Source organism: Rana temporaria, chromosome 5 (genome assembly GCF_905171775.1).
Source record: "Rana temporaria chromosome 5, aRanTem1.1, whole genome shotgun sequence".
Lineage (NCBI taxonomy): Eukaryota > Metazoa > Chordata > Amphibia > Anura > Ranidae > Rana > Rana temporaria.
This window is the reverse complement of record NC_053493.1, coordinates 301,947,702-301,960,605: the sequence shown is the minus strand read 5'-3', so window position 1 is coordinate 301,960,605 and position 12,904 is coordinate 301,947,702.

Here is a 12,904-nt window from a genome sequence, read left to right as displayed (position 1 = left end):
AACAAATTCTATAAAAAAATAAAAATAAACTCCATTTAAATATATATATATATATATATATATATATATATATATATATAAAAAAATATATATATATATATATATATATATATATATATATATATATATATATATATAAAACAAAAAAATATATATACACCACATATATATAACCCCAACTTTATAAACTACTGTCTGACTGAGGGTCGTGAAGGAATTTATATCTATCGCATCGGCTGCACCACCACCACCTCACCATCCTGGCCCCTAGCCGTGATCCCACCAGCTCAGGGACGAACTGTTGCCACCTTCATGCCACTCGGTAGATCGGTAGCCCATTATTTTCAGCTAGGGAGGGTACCCATACCAAGATAGGTCCAACCCGTTCCCACACCATACCCCGTTTACCTTCACCATTCCAACCTCCACGAAGCCAAGACCCATGCCCACATGACCCCACTACACACAACTGTACAACCCATACAACCAAACAACAGGGAGGGTGGGTGGGAAAAATCTCTGCCTATGTCTTCTCTCTTCCTCTGCTGCCCGGGAATGAGCTAACCCCTCCCTCTGCCTGGGGTCAAAATTAACTCCTACTCCTCCTCATTCCCACTGGCCAACACTGCCCCTCCCCTTTTCTCCTAAGACCACTTCCTACAGTATTTCCTTGTGCTCTGCCCACAGCTGTCCCCAGTCATGTTGGCCCTTCACCCAGGTTACCTGTTCTTGACTGGTGTATGGCTGATGTTCCAAGTTCACCTAAACCATGACCCACCAATTATTTTTTCTTACTACTTAAAATAATCACACAGCACCTTCTTGGTTAAATGGCCAACCGACCCCTTTATTACCAAATAACAAATTCTATAAAAATAAACTCCATTTAAATATAAAACTATATATATATATATATATATATATATATATATATATATATAACAGAAATATATATATATACACCACATATATATAACCCCAACTTTATAAACTACTGTCTGACTGAGGTTTGTAAAGGAATGTATATCTAGTGCATCGGCTGCACCACCACCACCTCACCATCCTGGCCCCTAGCCGTGATCCCATCAGCTCAGGGACGAACTGTTGCCACCTTCATGTCACTACAGCCCGATGATCAGTAGCCCATTATTTTCAGCTAGGGAGGGTACCCATACCAAGATAGGTCCAACCCGTCCCCACACCGTAACCTGTTTACCTTCACCATTCCAACCTCCACGAACCTGAGACCCATGCCACAGACTCCCACTAGTGACCACCTCACACGTGGGAGGCCCGCCACAAACACCAGGCCCGTTGCAGCCCATCCTGGAGCCCCAGGAACCACATGTCAATCCCCATGGCTGACAAATGCACACCATCAGCCCTTAAATATAGGCCGATGTTCTCCTCTAGCTCACAATGACGGACCACCAGTCCCCCATTACGCACCACAAACTTAGCCACCGCTCTGTTGACATTTATCCTAGTCTTGTTTATACGATCAACAGACTGGGCCCCCCTCCAGGCTGTCCTGCCAATGATATCTGACCATACCACCACCATCTCTGGAAATGCAGACCTCAAACGCAGAAAATCCCATTTGACATCTCGAATAAGATCTCTAGAGGCTCTGAGACTCAGGTCATTACCCCCTACGTGCAACAACAGCACGTCCGGAGGCCTATCCAGCCTAGCATACCGCTGTACTTCGGGAAGGACACAGGACCATAATGCCCAGAATCCCTTTCCATTGTACTGAAGCCTCCTCCCGTTGGAAACCCAGCTGCCTACCCTCCCTCCTGACCAGGGCCCTTTTTGCCCCCCAATGGATATACGAGTGCCCCAGGATCCATATCAGGCACTTCGGGCCTGTAAGACAGAAAACACAGAGGGAAACATAGACACTCATCACCAACTCATACACCCCACCCCCCATATTAACACAGTTCACCCCAATACAAGAACCCCACCTAACATAGAACAGACAACATCAAACAGGACCCGCCTACCCAGGCACCTTTACCCCCCTTCGCCATACCCTTCCTCCAGTCCCCATCAAAGTAAATGAGGGCGAACATAGAGCCTGAACCGCTGAAATTCCCAGCGACCAATCCGTTGAAGAATCTTGTCACTAACACCCCACCTTGCCGCCTCCGTAGCCGCCCCAATTCTAAAGGAATGAGAGGAATAGTCTTGCAAGGAGAAACCCCCCACCGCCAAACACTTCTTGAAAACGGATACAAATTGATAACGTGACATTGGTGAGCCATTGGCATGTACCGGAAGCGCAAACCCCTCCGGAAGGCCGTACACCCAGCCACTCCCGAAGGACCGACACCGGGCATAACTCAAGCCCAGCTACCGCCCCTAACACCCCCCTCGTCCCTTTTCCCAACTGATCCGTTTTTGATCTACGGATGACCAACGCCACCTACTGACACATCCGTACGCGCCAGACCCCCAACCACGATTTCGATGGGCTAACCAATTCACCCACCCGCAATGCCCCGCAAAAAGCCAACACAAAAGCAGTCCTGAACAACTGTGCCTCAAATGGAGACAAACAGACCTGAGGCAGTGTCCTCACCAAAACGGCCAACATCCCCAAACAACACCGGCCACTGAGAATCCGGCTTGCTTCGCCCCTTCCTGTAACCCCTCAAGGTCTTACGCACTATGAACGCCTTCCGAACATCTCTCACCCATTCAGCTGAAACAAAAACACAAGACCCGACATCTTCCTATTAACTGAGGCCACAGACACCCCTTCTTCACAGTTCTTTCCCAAATAATACAACAGTACCTGAAGTCTATAGTCGTCGCTTGAACAACCACCAACGTTACTCACCAACTCCAGCCATTCCTGCCATATGCACTCATATGCCCGCCACGTAGTGTCCGCCACCGAGCAACGCACCAACGACATCACAGTGTCAAGACGAGTTCCCACAGACGCCTAGGGTACAGGACGCCCAGCTGCTCTACTCCCAGAGCCAATTGCCGAAACCTCTCCCACTGTAAACGAGAAAGCGCAAAGAGGATGCCGACAGGGGATTGATGGCCTGTACCACCCCCAGATTATAGCAGTGGAAACTAACCCTCCGGTTCATGAATTCCACGCCCTAAAGTTCTACTGCGAGCACTATTGGAAACAGCTCCAATAACATCAGGTTACGAACGAGAGCCGACTTCATCAGCTCTTCCAGGCCACCGCTCTGCACACCACCGCCAATTGAAATAAGCCGCAAATCCCACCGACCCCGCCGCATCCTTGAACAACTCCAGCTCAGCTGCCTGAATCGCCGGCCCCAACCAAAAGGACCTACCATTATACTGTTCCAAGAAAGAATTCCACACGGCAGCAAAGCACCTGAAAAAAACCCTCCCCATTGGCATAATTCTGTTTGCGAAGTTCAGCTTCCCCAACAACGACTGCAACTCCCTCAGCTGAACCTTTGACCGACACATGACCGTGGCCACAGTCCCCCGAAGATCCTCCAGTTTGTCACTGGGTAACCTGCATTCCATCAGTATAGTATCAATGATTATACCCAAAAACTTAAATTCCGTGGTCGGGCCCTCTGTCTTGTCCCGAGCCAGGGAACCCCAAAAACCTGAAAGATATGCTGCAAAGTAGCCAACAGAATGAGACAAGTCCGCTCCCCTGGCGGACCTATCACCAAAAAATCGTCCAGTGCAAAACAGACCAAAAGCCGGACAAGTCTTTGATGACCCATTCCAAGAAGGAACTGAACAGCTCGAAGTAAGAACAAGAGATAGCGCAACCCATAGGAAGGCACCTATCCACGAAAAACTGTCCCTCCCAGCAACAGCCCAACAAACGAACACTGTCCGGATGAACCGGCAACAGGCGAAACGCTGACTCAATATCGGTCTTTGACAAGAACGCCTCCCTCCCGAATCTCTGCACCCATTTCAACGCTTTGTCAAATAAGGGAAAAAGACACAGAGCTCCGGATCAATCATATCATTTACTGAACCCCCCTTCGGATGAGACAAATGGTGAATAAGTCTGAACTGATTCGGCTCCCTCTTCGGCACCACGCCCAAGGGGGAAACAACCAAGTCCTTCACTGGCTGGTCCAGCCATCCTACCCAACGCCACCTCCTTATTCAACTTACTCCCCACCACTTTCCGATGCTCATACGCCGATCTAAAATTAGCCAAAACAGGAGGGACCCTATCCAACGAGCTCGGTATGGAGAAGCTATCCCAAAAACCCAACCACAACGCCCGGGCCGCCCCCTGTTCGGATACTTACATAGATATGGTGCCATTTTTTTCACCCTCACCGGAGTCCTCCCTTTTTCCAGCGTCGGCCGGTTTCCTCCCCTTTCGGAAGCACTTGGACCAAGGGTGGGCATCGCCGCAACCCGAACACTCATGTCAGAAACAGCAGGCTCCCCCGAATATTCAGCTCCCCTCATTAAATTGCCAACAGAACCCCTTGCACTTTGTGGCCAATGGCGACGAGATGGTGACACCCCTGGCCCTGCCATGAAAGTACAGCAGCACTGCCCTGGCTTGTGTCATGGGCTTCACCCACAATCCTATATCTTTTTGGTGCCAACGCTGCCCGAACTGCTCATTGTACATGAGCCAAGCCACGCCCCCATAAATCCTTTGAGCCTCACTAATCGAATCAAAGTAGCAGAACAACCCTGAACAATTGTCCAGAGCCTTCTCCCTAATGACGCTTGCCAAAATGTATAACGCCTGTGACCAGTTCACATACGTTCTCGGGATAAGCCGATATCAATGCTTTTCTTCCTCCTCCTTTTTGCTCTCATCCGGCTTAATCTTGTCCAGATTAAACTTCTCCAGCATAAGCAGTGAAAAGATCTCCACATATTTCCCCTTCCAGATCCTCTCCCTCTCCTCTGCCTTCAAATGCGAACCAAGTGGGCCCTCGTAGCAGACGTACACCTCACACTGCGCAGCATCCACCAGTCGCACTCTGTCCGCCACGACCCCCCTGCCGTCCCTTTATAGGGCAAAGGAAAAGAGGAGTTCACATTAAGCTAAGTAGTAACTCAGGAAGTAATATAATGTATACAACCAATGGAATGGAATATAAATGTTATATTTGAAATTGTAAAGTGAACTCTATGAAAAATTAAGAATTTATAAAAATAATTGTAAAGGCAAATGGGATTGATACTCGGAAGTGCCCCGGGTATAGGAGGTACAATTACCAGCTTCCCGCCAAGTCCCAGCGTACCTTTAACTGGGTATTTACGATGGGGGGCACAGATGACTGCCAAATCATGTGATCACTGTGATTGGGTGCCAGAATGGTCACATGTTTGGGAGCCAGTCCCACCAGCTCCCAATCATTTCTAGAGACCAGGAGCTCACTTATTGAATGTTCTTGCACTCATTACAAAAAAACTCTGCTGCCCTTGGAAGCATATATGCAGCGTGGGGCATTAAAACCTACCCTGTTTGTCGTCGCACGTATGAGTTAAATGGGCAGCATGAGGTAAAGTAAAAGTGAACCCAACTATTACTACAAAACTTTAGATTGTTGACTTTCAAGAAACAAATATTTACCAGCCCAAAAAGTCTTCCACGCAACTAATTCTCGGGGCTTCAGACCTTCTGCTGCTGCCATCTTGGCTTAAGGAGCTGCCTGTCACTTCCTAATGACTCATAGCTGGCCCCCAGCTCGAGATGGCAGCTTGCAGGGAGACTGGTCCTGTAGCCTTTTGGAATGTGTGACGTTTTCTTGGGAGGCTGACGGGAAAGGGGCCGGCTGAGGTGATATAATGAGGAAGTGGGAGCAAGTAACACCAAAAAAATCCTGTGATTTCTTAATAAGGTGGGGGAAAGTGGGGAAAGATTATGGGGGGAAATTGTTCGGGTGAAGATCTGCTTTGATTACATTTAGTTTTCTAAAGCACTGTGTGTCATAAACAACTTATTTTCTTTAAAGAATATTGGAAATGACTTTTGAAATTACATGAACATATTAATGCTTTTGTTAAGTTTTGGTGATTAGGTTTACATACACTACTAATTTAATATGGTAAGCAGTGGATACTTAAGACTCATGCAAATAATCATGTAAGATACTTTTTACATGATTTTCCCCATACACCAAAAAATTGCAATAACTGTCACAATATATACAAGGCGTGTAAAAAAGAGAAAAGTGCCCTCTACGTGGTTCAGGCATGAATTTGGGTGGAAGCTGGGACATATACAAGAGGAGGGGTATGGGGGTCAACACATTCGTCCAGAGCAATTGCCAGGGGCGTTGCTGGAACCTGGGACAAGTGCCACCCTCATTGTGACAGTATATAAAAATAAATACTGCGCTGGTCAATTCAATCATAAATGGTATGAGACCAGCCACGAATGAATAAAAAACATAAAAATAACAAAATAAAAATAACCAGATGAAAAACAAAAAAACAAGCTGCTGCAACTCATATGTTAGATGGACATAAATACAAATGGCTGTGAAAAAATCTGCGCTGCGAAATATGAAACAATATCAACGTGACGTTCAAATATAAAAGGTGCTGCATGCACAAATCACTAGTGAATTCTAAGAAAACCAAGAAAACAAATGAATAATGCAAAGTCCATATGAATGGAGAAAACGCAGAGAATATCAAAAAGAAGGCAGAAACTTCTCCAAATGGGTGAAAAGTATCCTGGCAGTATCCCGTGAATCTGTAAGACAGATGATAGTGTCCTCCACCAGTAAATCCTAGCTGCTTACCAGATAGTTGAAATAATCAAGCATGTAGCCAAGTAAAACCACCGAGACAGTTTCCAGGATCTCCAGGGTACGTTTTTCACTTTCACAAATCAGACCACTCAATCTCCATAGTATAACCCAAAAGAGACATAGTGTTTTACCATAAAAAGGGTTTTTTATTAATAAAAAGGTTGCACTTACAATTATGCAGTAAAAATCGTGCGTGTAGTTTGTTTAGCCGGCCGGCTGTACTGTCCGCTCGTCCTTCCGGATAGACAGCGCAAATCGTGGTGACGTCAGCACGCCGCTCTTCCCAACGCCGTTTCGTCCAATGACTTCTTCCAGGGGTACAGTATGTAGGTGCCCCTGTAATGACGGGGGCTGCTGTTATCTGGAAAGTTCAGATAGACCATGGTTCAGGGCAGAGAAATGTCACTAGGCTCATCTGCAGCTCTGAAACATGAAAGTTAACAGAACCCTAGGACTTCCACTCAATGGCCCGGATTCACAGACACTGGCGCACATTTGTGCCGCCGTAGCGTATCTCCTTTACGCTACGCCGACGCAGCGCAGAGAGGCAAGCATGGAATTCACAAAGCACTTCCTCCCAAAACTGCGCTGGGTTTCCTAGGCGTAAGCCGGCGTAAGTGGAAGTGGACGTGAGCCATGCTAATGAGGCATGACCCCATGCAAATGATGGGCCGAGCGCCAGACAGATACGTATCGGCAACTGCGCATGCGCCGTCCCGTGGGTGCATCCCAGTGCGCATGCTCACAAATACGTTGGAACAACTGCCTAAGATACGCCGGATCACTGCCTACGGCGTGAACGTAACCTACGCCCAGCCATATTCACGTACAACGTAAACTAGGCCGGCTTGGGTTCCCTGGTGCAGCCCTTTGAATGGATTCTTGCTGAGTTACACCTCCTTTATGGGGCATAACTTTGCGCCGTACGTACAACTTACGCGCACCAGTTGTAGCCTGCGTCGGGCGCAAGTACGTAATTCAGCGTATCTCCCTCATTTGCATATTTGAATAGAAAATCAATGGGAGCGCCACATGCGTCCAGCGTAAATATGCGCCCACTCTACGCCAGCGTAGGCAAGTTACGCCGGTGGAATGAAGCCTGTTTTGAGGCGTATCTTAGTTTTGTGGGCACGGCGTACAGATACGACGGCGCATATTTACACTTACGCGGCGTATCTCGAGATACGTCCGTGCAAGTGCTTTGTGAATCCGGGCCTCTGTATATAGCGCATTGCCCTGTATCTAAGTGCATAATGATCTGCACGGGAGGGGTGTGTATTTCTGATGGAGGGAGGGAGGGAGGGAGATGTGTGCTTTTTGCCGCGTACACACGATCAGTCCATCCGATGAGAAAGGACCGATAGAACGTTTTCATAGGTTAACCGATGAAGCTGACTGATGGTCCGTCGCGCCGACACACCATCGGTTAAAAAAACGATCGTGTCAGAACGCGGTGACGTAAAACACAACGACGTACTGAAAAAAAACGAACTTCAATGCTTCCAAGCATGCGTCGACTTGATTCTGAGCATGCGTGGATTTTAACCAATGGTTGTGCCTACTAACGATCGTTTTTTTACCATCGGTTAGGAATCCATTGGTTAAATTTAAAGCAAGTTGGCTTTTTTTTAACCGATGGTTAAATAACCTATGGGGCCCACACACGATCGGTTTTGACCGATGAAAACGGTCCATCAGACCGTTGTTCTCTATTTACCCTATCGTGTGTACGAGGCCTTTAGGGGTATTGTGTTGGAGGAAAATTGTTCCCTTTTTATGGGTGGGGAATGTAGTAGGAAAATGTATGCAAGAGGGAGATTTGTACTTTGGGGGGATTTGTGTTGGAGGCAGATTTGTGAATTAGGAAGGGGGATGCTCTTGGGGGCCCTGACACATGCTGGGGATTAGCATTGCTGGTACTGACACCAACAATGGGGCTCATTTTAGCCCCCCAATCTATGCAGTGCCCCAGGCCCTAGTCTATCTCAACCTTAGCAAAGCAAAGGGGAAAATTGACATAATATAAGCCATACACTATGAATTTTGTTGACCACAGTCAATGTCTCAAATCCTTCAGGAAAATAAATATCTCTATGATCCAGGGTGGAAGGTGGGCCTGAGAGAGAATATAGCCTCTTGACCTAACAAGAAGTAGGGGTAATTCTGATTCATGTTTGTAGTATGTGTGATAGGAACAAGGGCTTGTACAGTGGGACAAAAATCCTCACGTGCATTTGTGATATTTGTGGTGGTGGGGGTACAGGAACATTTTTTTGCTATTGGTATAGTTTGTCCTCATGTACGATGCTTGCCTAAACTGGTTGACTACAAAGGTCCAACTCTACTGAAAAGCTTACGGCAACTCATTCTCATGCAGCATAAGACTGCCCCTTGTTTTACCATCATATAATATTTTCCTAATATAATTTGCACCAACAAAACAGGAAAATGTAATTAAAGATTTACATGTAAACGTTCAATAACTATCTCTGCTGCTACATGTTAAATATCAAGCTGCATATTCTGCTATGGGGCAGTCATCAGCATGTCGAAATGTTTCTGCATACCAACTGTCAGATAGGTGCCAGAGAAACTTCACACCACACAGCTCTCCAGAATAACACTAGCAACCAAAGAGGACTGTCCATGTTCTAGGTAGTTACTGAAATAAGGGATTTGTGGACCTACGAATATGTAATACTGGTCCTGATGCCTGGAAATATTACAGCACATGGCTTTCCATGTACAATGCTGCAGTGAACAGAAAAGTATCTATTCTTAGTCACATCTTTATCTATAATACAGTATGTTCGAAACTGATAAGCTCCTGAATCCTTCCCATCCATGTATGAGCATTTTATTAGTAGCTCTGTTTTAAAGCCCAGTATGTAATCATAGTGGTTATGTCATTCTCCAGTTTGGGTTACATTTAATTAACCCCTTGCTAGCACATTTCATATCTAAAATATATATACCTATCTTAGTTTAGTGAAATATATAAAAAAAAAAACTACAAAAATAGGACATTTGAGGTGCATACCCTCCACTTAGACTTATTATTTAACAAAATACCTCACTACGCTCTTTCCAGTTGTCTTTTCTGATCAGGGCCTGATTTACTATAAGTCAGTCTTCCGTACATAAATACAGGTTCTGTTTCCTGCTTACCAGTTCTACACAATGATTGTGTCTTGTTCATTTTCTTATCTCACATCAAGTCCAAAGCTGGGTATACACGTACCATACAGAATGTCAGTTCTGAGCAGAGAAAATAGTAAATTTTTCTCCTGGATTGGTAAAACCTGGATTGTGTTCTGGAGTCTGGAGACTTCAAAGAGTCCTGGGAGGGATTGAAGCCTTTAACCCAGGGGTGCCCAACCTTTTGAAGGCCGAGGATCACTTAAGTGACTTAGTAACCAGTCGCGTGCCACAATGAGCGGAGTGGGCAAATGACAGGTCTGTGTCCAGTCTGCATATGCAAAGCAGACACAGATACAGCCCAAACCACTCTATGGGCCCTCTGATCCAATTAGATGGAAGGGGACAGATCCACGTCTGTTTTTTTTTTTTAGCAGATCGGATTGGAGATAAGCAGGTGTAAACGGACAAAAGTCTGTTTACATCTATCGCTCCGTAGAGGTGAATGGAGGGTCCAATTGGGTCGGACCGATCGTGTGAAAGGGGCATAAGTCTGCTTGTACACTGATGGTCTATTTTGGCGAAATGTACCTGTGCTTTTCCCGCCGGTTAGCTACACTTTGCCATAGACGTCTATTATATCCTGCAGGAGTGGTTCACTTTCTGAAAAGCCGCTTGCTTCCTCTCCTGCCGGCTTCATTTACAACACTGATGCTCTTGGATGGCAGGTCAGCAACCTGCCATCTGGGCTTGCCAACCAGCCATCCCAGAGCAGGAGGTCGCGGGCCACATCAGAGGGCTCCGCGGGCCACATGTGGCCCCCAGGCCACTGGTTGGGCACCCCTGCTCTAACCCACTTACAGGAGACCAGCAGGCTGAGTGTGCAGGTTTTCACAGCATTATAATGTCTGTAGTTTGGGGTTCCACCAGGAAGACAGGAGATCACTGCCAAGAGAGCATGGTGTGGGCCAGTGCAGCAAGGAGCTGAGCTATGCAGAGTATGCATGTGAGCACAGTGGTGCTGCGAGATGGTATAGAGCAGCAGACACAAGGCCTGGGCTTAAAGTGGAGTTCCACCCACTTTCCCCCCCCCCTAAAAATCATAAAAAATAAATAAATGTTTTATTTTTTTTTATACTCACCTGAAAGGGCGGTTGCTATGCGGAAGTTGCTCTTCTGCCTTTTCTTCCACTGCGGAGGATCTTCAGGCTCGTCCTCCGTCGCTGTGTCTTCTTGTGAATGAGCCGCGCTGCCTTCTGGGAACTGTGTGTATCCCAGGAGGCAGCCGTCTATTCACAAAGCGCCATGCGAGTTGCGCATGTGCAGTAGGAAATGGGCAGTGAAGCCGTAAGGCGTCACTAACTGTTTCCCTTAGTAACGATGGAGGCGCCAGGACCGAGGGATCACCTGCGATCGCCGTTGGGGGACCGACATCACGGGCGGCTAGGACAGGTAAGTGTCCTTATTAAAAGTCAGCAGCTACACTGTTAGTAGCTGCTGACTTTAAAAAAAAAAAAAAAATCGTGGGTGGAATTCCGCTTCAAGGCCTAAGCAGCGATACTGCAAGGAAAAAAACAGGAGGCCTAATAATGGTTTGCTTTTGTGTTTTGAAGTGATGATGAAAACCCCTGCAAGGATAAAGCTATAAGTTACTTTTGGACTTTTCTTTTAAATAGAAGTGGTCCCAAACTGTACTCACTGAGAAGCTCTACGTTTGAATTAAACCCCCAAGTACTGCATTAGTCATCTTCTAAAACACATTCTTATAAAGCATGTTGGGTTGATGTCCATCTAACAACTGCGTTTGATTACGATGAATATTGGATTTGCCTGTTTTCTTCCTCTAGGATGTAAGTGCAATTCAATATAAATGGTTTTACACTATGTGGAGATTCTTTTTGCTTCTATGACAATTGACCTACATAGTGAGAAGTTTACCGTGACTGATGTGGGAACGGATGCTGGATCTGCTACACAGTTAAAGTCTGGGAGAGCTTAGTCTCCTGATGCCCGTCTGACTTTATGTTAATAACATAGTCCACACTATCCGGTAAGCGCATTTGAACCTTTATACTGGTGATAGCTTAAACACCGTGGTGATCTTTGGAATATAAAGACCTTCTATCACTATGGAAGTTTGATACACTTTGGGCTTTTTATATTTATGAACAGTTTTCTTTTTGATGTCATGTATGGACTATAATTTACAGAGCCTTGAAAAAGTATTTATACCCCTTGAAATTTTCCACATTTTGTCATGTTTCAACCAAAAACGTAAATGTATTTTATTGTGATTTTATGTGATAGACCAACACAAAGTCGCACAAATTTGTGAAGTGGAAGGAAAATGATAAAAGGTTTTCAATTTTTTTTTACAAATAAATATGTGAAAAGTGTGCCGTGCATTTGTATTCAGCCCCCCTGAGTCAATAGTTTGTAGAATCAACTTTTGCTGCAATTATAGCTGCAAGTCTTTTTGGGTATGTCTACCAGCTTTGCACATCTAGGGAGTGAAATTTTTGCCTGTTCTTCTTTGCAAATTACTCAAGCTCTGTCAGATTGGATGGAGAGCGTCTGTGAACAGCAATTTTCCAGTCTGGCCACAAATTCTTAAAGCGGAGCTCCACCCTAAGGTGAAACTTCCGCTCATCGGAACCCTCCCCCCACTCCGGTGTCACAATTGGCACCTTTCGGGGGGAGGGGGGTGCAGATACCTGTCTAAGGACAGGTATTTGCACCCACTTCCGGCCACACAGTCTGCTTGTAGACTGCGGACAGAACGTCAGATCCCCTCCCCCCGTTGTATTCTGGAAAACACTAGTCTACCAGAACACAGCGGGGACCAGTCAGCACGGCGCAGCACGATTCGCGCATGTCAGGTAGGGAACCGGGAGATGAAGCCGCAATGCTTCACTTCCTGGTTCCCTCACCGAGGAATGGCTGTGGGGGCAGCAGAGTGACGAGCGATTGCTCGTCTTCTGCTGCCGACGTAGCTGGACTCGAGG